We start from the raw sequence: 10,507 nt of genomic DNA on the forward strand, positions 1-10,507 counted from the left end.
TATAATCCCTGTTTTCATTGTATTTGATGGTGGTGCCCTGCATCTTATATATACACTTCTCTAATTTGGGGAGGGAAATGGAAAAAAACAAAATGCTTAAATAAGGATACAGGTTGACCCATTGTAACAATGAGATGTACAAAATAGTATATTGAAAATGAACTTTATAACTTCAGCAGGGGAGGGTGTGTGTGGGCTTGGAGGTATGGTTGTAGAAGTGGGAGGGAAGAGGTGGTAGGGGGAAAGCAAAGGAAGAAGTAACAATGCTCAATAGGAAATGTACTCATTACCTTGCTCATAGAACGGTAACCCCTCTATACAGCATTTTTACAATAAAAAGCATACAAAAAAGACAAAAAATTATTTTTTTGTTTTTCTATTTTTTTAAAATTAAATTTCTGAAAGTTCATGTAATTTCTCCAGGAATCATCTTTGTTTCTTCAAAGTCCTTTTTCTATTAAAGACATATCTTTCTTGAACTTAATTTTTAAAAAAGTTTCTATTAAGCCAGACACTGGTGGCTCATGCCTGTAATCCTAGCTACTCAGGAGGCTGAGATCTGAGGATCGTGGTTCAAAGCCAGCCCAGGGAGGAAAGTCCATGAGATTCTGATCTCCAATAAACCACTAGAAAACCAGAAGTGGTACTATGGCTCAAGTGGTAGAGTACTATCCTTAAGCTGAAGAGCTGAGGGACAGTGGCTAGGCCCAGAGTTCAAGCCCCACTACCAACAACAAAAAAAGTTTCTATTTTTTACATGATTTATCTTATATCTATTTTCATGCTTATAACTTTTTGAATTTTCACAATTCTTAATATTTTTTAACAATCCTTAGTTTTCCTACTAATTTTGTGTTCTTATTTTCTAGACAGACTTCTGAAATGTCCTTTTCAATTGTTTCTGTAAATTTAGAATTTAAAAATAACTTTAGATTTCAATTTTTCTGACTTGATACTCTATTGATGTATAAAATCACATTTTCTTTTTAAAAATGTTATCTTTAAGTAGTTCAAATGCCTTTCCATTTTAAACAAAATAGTTTATGAATATAATATATCTTAATCAATGTCACACCTTTCAACATTCTCAGTCATACCTTCCCTACCCCTTCCTTCCCTCACTCTTCTTAATTTTGTAAGATAAAACAGTCTATGAATTGCACACTTTAAGACAATACATGTGATTCTTTAATTTTCCTGATTTTTCTGGATTCAGTTGTTCGACAGTTCTCTTGTGAGTGATATTCAGAGCTACATTTTTTTCTAGAATATCTGTTCATTTTTATAGCTATAACTGCACAAGGATGATTTAAAACGTTTGTTTAGTAGTTGTGGCTTGTGTTACTTCCTCTATGTTCGAAAAGATACATTTCCTAGGTGAGCCACCCCTTTGAGTGGGAGAATAATCTGGAAACAGACAAATTAAAGATTTCCCAGTGCAGCCTGGCTAGAGAATACTCTCCATGAGATTTCTCATAAAGGCACATGTTAGACACAAACAAAAACATTTATTGAAGGTTTCTGTCAAGATCAGCTTTCGTGGTGATAGAAAAGAATAGAATGGGATACACAGAAAAGGTAGGCCATAATATATTCAACACACACCTCGGCCATTCCCACAGGGAGTTCTGAACCTGGACAGGCCCCTTGCTGAATAGTTGACCAAATAGGATATGTCATTCTGCCAGTCATTGAAGAAGGTTGGCTGTTTGGAAGAAAGGGCCTCACCAGTGTATTTCTTCATCCCAACATGATTTCTCAAGGTATAGAAAAATGAGATTTTATCCTGGGTAGCACTGGAGCACCAGGGGACAGGGTTACAACATCACATCCACAACAGCTTTTGGGCGATGTGTCGCTTCCACGTTGCATGGGATGGAAGGCTATGGTCCTAAGTGAAACTTTCTTCTTCTAATTCTCCTGGGGAGATGGGATACTCTGTCAGACTGCTTCCTCCTTAGGCCCATTCGCCTCCCCAGGTACCATCTAGACAGGTGCCCGCCCCCCCTACCTTTACAGAAAAAGACCTGGACTTCCTTCTGAGGTTCCAAATGATGCATACCAACCATACTTTTTTCAAGCCTAGTTTGCTTGCTAGGCTGGCACTCTATCGCTTAAACCAAGCATTCATCCAAACTTTTTTCTGGTTATGTTGGAGAAAGAGTCTTGAGGAAATTCTGTCTGAGCTGATTTGAAGCTCAATACTCTGATCTTAGCTTGCGGACTAGCAAGGGTTTCGGGTATGAGCACTGGATTCCTCCTGACAGATGCATATTTTGCTGTGATGACTGGGCGTATGGCTTTATAATTTTTTTCTCTAAAGAGAAATCTCATCTATTTCATCTGTTCTTTTCCTTGGAGGTTTCAAAAGTCTAGATTTCTCTTAATTTTTTGACCTTGTTTTCATTTTCGGCATCATTATGACATTTATCCTTTCACCTCTATTGTCTTTGCTTTAAGGCCTTGTCTTGATTGCTAATAACAAGTAAGCTAAGTAAGTAGAAGGGATATTGGTTCAGGCTTCAGACAGAAATCCTAAGTCTGCAACCTATTATCTATGTGATTTAAGACTAATTGTATGTCTGTTCTGACACCCAGGTTCTTTTTAAAATGGCCATAATAATATGACTGAATACACATAAAACAGTGCTAATAAGTCATTTTAAAGTAAGTTGACAAGATATTTTTCTTCTTTTATTTTATATATATTTTTTGTATTCTCATGAAAAAATACACCATTAACACATTAATAGAGCTCCAAATCCATCAGAAAATCAGGCTGCAAAATATGTTAAAGATTCAAGCTAAGCCTAATTTTTTTTTTTTTTTTTGTCTGTCGTGGGGCTTGAACTCTGGGCCTGGGTGCTGTCGCTCAGCTCTTCAGCTCAAGGCGAGCGCTCTACCACTTGAGCTACAGCGCCACTTCTGGTTTTCTGGTGGTTTATTGGAGATAGGAGTCTCATGGTCTCTCCTGCCCGGGCTGGCTTTGAACGGCTATCCTCAGATCTCAGCCTCCTGAGTAGCTAGGATTACAAGCGTGAGCCACCAGCGCCCAGCAAAGCCTAATATATTTTTAAAGTGGTTTCACATTATGGCAGCTTAGGCAGTGATGCATATAATATCATCATCGCTGAGTGGTGCCCTGAGATTGTTAAAAATGTCATGTGACAGCATTTTACAGCACATCTTCTTGCTTAACACCTTTGATTTCGATAATGTTTTATGTTTTCATCTCTATGAAATTGACTAATAGAAAGATAAACTACTTATCACGTCAAATAAGAGGTCAATCACAAAATACTATAAGACATATTAAGTTCAATTATAGTGACACAGCTGTGGTTGCCTGGCATGAAAGACTTATCATAAGATTAGGCCTTATATGCGCCAGAGTTGACTTTGTATTGAGTCAACCACTTTATCCTTTGATGTCTGTGACCCCAGCCATAAAACTGTAACAGCCTTATCCTTTGTATTTGTTCCTTAGGGCTGCCATAAAACATTCACTCAAACTGTCTGGTTTAAATAATGTAGATTTATCCTCTCACATATATGTTCAGCGCCAAGGTACTGCTGTCATTGTTTCCTGAACGCATTGAAGGGCAGTTTGTGCCACCTCTCTTGCTCTAGCTTCTGGAGGTGGCTCAAAAATGCACAATTGCAGTCTCTGCCTTGTTCTACACATTAGTGTCCTCCCTCTGGTAAGACTATCATACCAGATTTTACCTGCTTCTCTCTTCTCTGTGTGCTTATACCCTAAACCTCTCGTTTTATACAGACAGCACATGCTCAATTAGGGCTTGTCATAATTCATTTTGACATAACTTTGGGCTCTCAAAGGAAAGTGTAAAATAAGTTCGCTTTTAGATATATTTTGAGGTTCTGATTATAAATGTAGATGTGTTTGTTTTTTTCTTTTCTCATTTTCTTTTGTGTTTTTTTCCTCCTCTTCCTTTTCTGCTTTTCCCTCCTCTTCTCTTTCTCCTCCTTTTTTAAAAATTTTTTTAATTGTGAAAATACTGTACAGAGGGATTACAATCACATGAGCAAGGTAATGAGTACATTTCTTATCAAGGTTTTATCTTTGGAGAAACTGTGGCGCTGTAGCTCAAGTGGTAGAGTGCTTGCCTTGAGCTGAAGAGCTGAGGGACAGCGCCCAGACCCAGAGTTCAAGCCCCATGACCGACAAAAAAAAAAAAAATCTTTGGAGAAACTTATGTAAAGATCATTTTTTGCTCTTGGAGAAGTTGGCTAATTCTGGCAGTCACTTGATAACAGGAGCAGCTCAAACATAAATTTTTTTAAATTTAAAATTACTATCACACTAAGAAACACTATCTTACCTAAAATTCAGGGTTCTTGCTCTACTTTTGTCTGTTCATTTTCGATGGGAAGTCTGAACAGATTATAATGTAAAACTCAGTTTAGAGAAAGCAGGGACAAGGTAAACTACTTATAGATCACAGCTCTTAACTCTTCTTCTTTCTAAATTTTTCTTTCATGTCCTCAGATGATATTTTCTCTTCGTATGTATTTTGTTTGTTTTTCTTTCTCTCTCTTTTTTCTGTCTTGAGGCAAAAGCTCAGCGTAGCCCAGACTGTCCTCCTGACTCAGCCCCCTGAGTACTGGGATTACAGGAATATGCTATCACACAATGTCTCCTTTTCTCAGGTATATCCTATTCCCTATTCCTCAAACAATGCTAACTTAAGGAACAAATTTCTAAAAACCTCTCCCACAAACAGACACAAAGCTATGAAGTTTTCCCTTCATTCTTCTCAGAGAGTGCTGGTGGTATGACAGGCAAGCAGTTCCCTTTCAGTGTAGTTACAGAGAAAGAATGTTGTCTCTTTGATAAATAGTTTCCATTCTGCCCAGTGTTCCCTGGGCAGAATATTTTATTACAAAAGCAAGAGACTTGATTTCTCCTCCTACCTTTACATTGATTGCTAGTTTTGCCTGAGGCCTTTATACTTATGAATGTAAAAAAATTAAGTGGGATTAGAGATGTAGCTTACTGGTGAAGTGATGGATTGCCTAGCATGTATTATCTTCACTATTGCAAAAATTATTTTAATATGTCTTAATCTTGAGTGGAATAACAGTTGCCATTTTCTGTATAATAGTATTTTGACATAGGCTTCATATATATTTGTGTGGGTGTATACACATATAGATAGCTATATAGATACATAAATATAGTATATATAGATATATATATATAAGCATAATAACTATGCAAATATATCCTAGCATGCACATACTATATGTGAATATTATATATATATACATATTTCTTGAGAATCCTAGCATGCCTATATTTAATAGTATATCCTTATGGGCTTTAAGTATTGTTTTATTAATCATAGCAATTTCCAGCTTTGATTTTCTTGGGATCCTAGTTTGAGGAGCATTGGAAGTGTTTCTTGTCTTGTTAGCTATCTCATGAGGACCACAATTTTTTCCTCTCCCTCCAGCCATCCACAGGCAGCAGGCAAACTGTCTTTGTTTAGTACAAATGTTCTCTCCTCAAGTTGTGTAAGCTGCAAAGCAGAGCAGTATTGGGTGGAAGTGAGGGAAGAACCGGGCTTTCTCTCCCATGGTTCCCCTGTCAGCCCCAATCAAGGTGGCTGAAAGGAAGTCAGGCAGAGTCCAGGGAACAGCTGCTCTTGGTTTTGACTTGGCACCTTCCATTACATTAGACTTTACTTCAGATATCTGTTAGGCTAAATATGGCTTGTTATATATAGTTCATACTGCATCTTGCTACTGAATGCAACAGTCTTCTGAGGTGGTGGGATCTAGAGGCGGGAATTATGTCATGGACACTAGGTTACTGTAGTTCCTATGTAATGTAGGATAAAAATAACGAAACTATCTTGTGGTTATTGAAAAGGGAGAGTAGTACCCCAGAATCTCTTGCTGGCACATATTCTTCTCCTCTGCACACATTCTTCTATCCTTCTATTCTTTTCCACCAATAGGAAAGAACAGTCAATATTTTCACCCTGAGTTTGGACTTCCAGAGCCACAAGGTTCTAACATGTCTAATTTGCTTTTGAGACAGGGACTCACTACATTTTTGCTCAGGTTGACCTTTAACAATAATCCTCCTGACTAATGCCTCCCAAGTAACTGGGATTACAGGCATTACCACTTGCCAACTCATCTATATTAGTTGGACTTTAATAAAACCCCAGCAAATTAGACGCTGGTCAATGAATTTCTCCTAAGAAAACAAAAAGTGGCATATATTAGAACATTTTCTTTATCTTCCCCACTGGGAATAAGAAGGTATTCCTCTCCCATATACACTGAAAGAACCTTGTCTACTGCCAAGACATACAACTTACAAAACTGTGTAATTGGATTTTTAGAAATTTTGATACTCATACCTATACACGTACCTAGTTTATAGCATTAATTCAGTTCAGGTTTTCTTTCTCTGAAGTAGATCCTGCAATGGTTTTTGCTCCATGGTGCTGTGATTTTTTTTTAATCTGCTTGCTCTCTCTAATTTTAGAACAGTGTTTTGATCTTATTTCTCTTTCATATTTAAGCAAAGATGTCAATCTTTATTTTTCTGGTATTTTTCTTGTTAGGATAGAACAATAACTTCCACACTCTTGATATGGAACCAAGAAGTAGGCAAATTTCAAAGATTCGTTTATTTTAGTATTTCTATTGATTTGATTTTCTGTTCCAGCTTTCTTTTTAAATGTGTGTGTGTGTGTGTGTGTGTGTGTGTGTGTGTGTTCATAAGAATCAGCACATGCTCTAACAGAACCCCGTTACAATTATAGTCTTCAGGAAATTTAGTGTTGATATATCTAATCTGCTCTATTAATTCATTTCCCATTGCTTTAACAAAGTATGTAGAATTAATTTGAAAAGGAAAAGATTTACTTAATAGTTTGAAGTTGTAAGAGGAAGATCCTAGTTTCCTCTCAGCCCTGATGAAGCTCTCATGGGAGATAGCAGGATACCAGAAGATTGTGTGATAAGGGAGTCAAGGCAAGACACCAAAACCAGAGTGAAGAATGCCCATCTCGTCTTGCTCTTTACAGAAATTCTTTCCTGAGAGCTCTCACAAGAGCTACATTAATTCCTTTCTCAGGTGATGTCTTCAAGGACATGTCACTAGGCTCCACTTCTTTTTTTTTTTGGTCCGGTCATGGGGCCTGAACTCTGGGCCTGGGCGCTGTCCCTCAGCTCTTCAGCTCAAGGCTAGCACTCTACCACTTGAGCTACATTGTCACTTCCAGTTTTTTTCTTTTTTGCTTATGTGGTGCTAAGGAATCGAACCCAGGGCCTCATGCATGCAAGGCAAGCGCTCTACAACTGAGCCACCTTCCCAACCCAGCTCCACTTCTTAAATATTCTACTGGGAACCAAGTTTCCAACCTGTGAACCTTTGCAGACATCTACAAACAATACCACATATAATCACTTTTCCAATTTTGTCAAAAGATCTGCCAATGTAATTTATAGCATTTTCCCCTTTGTCATAGAATCTAATCAGACATCGGATATTATAATTCATTTTCCTGTCTACATCTTCTTTCGTCTAGAATAATCTAGATTTCTACAAGATTCATTGTCTTCAATGATCTTGGTTTTGTAGAACAAAGTATTCCTAAGTGTTTGTCCAGAGTTTTCCACAATTAGATTCAGTTTATGAATTCCTAGGTTTGTCACATGTAGGGAATTCGTAATTTCCCTTACTTTGTTACTCTATTAACATGCTTTGTCACTCTATCAACATGCTTTCCTATTTCTACTTTATAAATATCATATTTTCCTACCCAACTATTAAATATCCTGTGTGAAGATACTTTAAGCTCCTGTAAACATCTTATTTTCATTGAAATAGTGCCCTGGATTTAATATCTATTCATGATTTGTTCTGCACTAATCTCTATTACAATAGTCAGAAAAAAGATTTTCTATCTCCAGCACTTTTAACCACATCCATTATTTAGTATTCAACAAGCTAAATGCTGAGTTTTAAATCATTTTGTGTTGTTGGACCTGAATTTCACACACACACACACACACACACACACACACACACACACACACACACACACACATGTAAGCATGCATACAAAGACACATAGATATTTAAGAGGCATATATGTAAAGAGATAATACTTTTCATTATTGAGTTATACATAATATCTTTGTTTTATATTGCTTGTGTGAAAACCTTAAAACATTCTTCTTAGCAAATCACCCTAATTTCAGCAAATGTTAATAATGAAATTCTCGTGGTTTGTATTCTTAAGATACCATTCATTGTTTTAAAGTTAATATAAATACAGTTATGGCCCTGAGTTATTGGTAGAAACTATTAAAACTGCAATTCACCTGTCACTGGTACTAAACATAGATGACAAAGAATTCTTCTCTGCTCTATTCCATGAGAGAAACAAACATGACTAGTATTTAGTGGGTTGTTGCATTAAAACACAACACTTGAAGTTTATAGAAAAAATAAATCAACATTATTTTTTCATAGTTATTACCTGATTTGCATTGAAGCTACCTGAATTAATTTAAAGGCTGATTTTAACATTAAATCTGCATCAGGAGAGACAAAAAAATAACATTAACATAAAATAAGCATTTCAAGGACTTAGAAATTCACTAACCCCTCTATTTTTGGTTGATGATGTGTGGATTTGCCCTCTAACTTTTTCTTGCTTTAAAAAAATGTTTCTTTAGTCATTAAATTAATATTACAAAGAAAGTGCTTAGTTCTACTTAATTCTGTTGTATGCTTTGTCCTCTGACAGCTAAATGTATACCAGGATATAAAGCATTAGGTATTTGGCTTCTCTTCCTTAATTCCTACCACTCCACACAACCTCCTGGTCATAAAAAAAGGATTTGCCAAGAGGGAAAAGAGAAAAAAGAGCCTTTCCTTTGAACCTATTCATGAACCATATTAATTTGATACCATAACTGTTTGATGGCCAAAGAATGAGAAGTTGGCAAAAGGTTATTAAAATTGTTTTATAAATATCTAACTAGGCCGGAGCCCATTCTTGTCGACTGACCAGAGTCTGCGAATCTTCCACCCCAAGCCCCGGAATCGCCCCAACCCCAGCTTTCTGTTCTTAGAAAATACTGAGAATCATGTCTCTGAACCAGTTCTTACTCGAGCCCATCACCTGTCATGCCTGGAACAGGGACGGAACCCAGATCGCCCTTAGCCCCAGTAATCATGAGCTGCACATCTACAAGAAGAACGGGGTCAGTAGGTGAAGGCTCAATTGCTGAAGGAGCACAGTGGGTACATCACAGGCATTGACTGGGCTCCGAAGTGTGACCGCATCGTCCCTCGCGGGGCAGACCGCCATGCCTATGTCTGGAGCCAGAAAGACGGTATGTGGAAGTCCACACTGGTGATCTTGAGGATTAATCGTGCGGCCACGTTTGTGGTCACCCCTCGAGAACAAATGTGCTGTGGGCAGTGAAGCCAGACTCATTTTCATTTACTTGGAGTCTGAAAATGACTGGTGGATGAGCAAGCACATTAAGAAGCCAGTCCGCTCCACGGACCTCAGCCTGGACTGGCATCCCAACAACATCTTGCTGGCTGCAGGATTATGTGACCTCAAATACAGAGTGTTTTCTGCCTACATTAAAGAAGTGGATGAAAAACCGGCCAGTACACCCTGGGGCAGCAAGATGCCTTTTGAGCTGATGTCAGAGTTTGGTGGCAGTGGTACTGGTGGCTGGGTCCATGGGGTCAGCTTCTCCACCAGTGGGAACCGTCTTGCCTGGGTCAGCCACGACAGCACTGTGTCTATTGCCGATGCCTCAAAGAGTGTGCAGGTCTCTGCTCTGAAGACCGAGTTCCAGCCACTCCTCAGTGTGTCCTTTGTCTCAGAGAACAGCGTTGTAGCTGCTGGGCACGAATGCTGCTCCATGCTGTTTAAGTACGACAACCGTGGCTGCCTGACTTTCGTCTCCAAGCTGGACATCCCCAAACAGAGTATCCAGCGCAACATGTCAGCCATGGAGCACCTCAGCAACATGGACAAGAGGGCCATCACTGAGGACTGCCACGCTGCCCTGGAGACACTACACCAGAACAGCCTCACCCAAGTGTCTATCTATGAGGTCGACAAGCAAGATTATCGCTGGAGCCATGACCATTTGGGATTTTAAGACCTTGCAAGCCTCCATCCAGGGCCTCCGGATAATGTGAAGTGTGGGCGCCTCTGCCAGCTGCGCCAGGACCCGAGGACCCCACCCGCCGGGAGCATGAAGATGAGGACGGCCACCGCATGCAACCTCAGGTGCGTATCTGTGTCTGTGTGTGTGTGTGTCTGTGTCTGTGTGTGAGCACAGCCTTGGTGGATGTGGTGGTTGTAATGGCAGCAGTGAGTTTTTCATCTTGTTTCGTGTTTGCTATTTCATTCCATTCGTGACCAAAGCTTCTTTTAGTTTATTATGGAAACGTCACAAATGTCACACTAAAGGAAAGGGGAGGAGA

At 38.8% G+C, this 10,507-nt stretch overlaps 1 pseudogene; it reads left to right on the forward strand.

Moving 5' to 3' along the window:
- The first annotated feature begins 9,097 nt into the window (after nt 1–9,097).
- Nucleotides 9,098–10,219, forward strand: LOC105992391 (annotated as a pseudogene).
- The last annotated feature ends 288 nt before the right edge of the window (nt 10,220–10,507 follow it).

This window comes from Dipodomys ordii, unplaced genomic scaffold, assembly GCF_000151885.1.
Source record: "Dipodomys ordii isolate 6190 unplaced genomic scaffold, Dord_2.0 Scaffold4, whole genome shotgun sequence".
NCBI lineage: Eukaryota > Metazoa > Chordata > Mammalia > Rodentia > Heteromyidae > Dipodomys > Dipodomys ordii.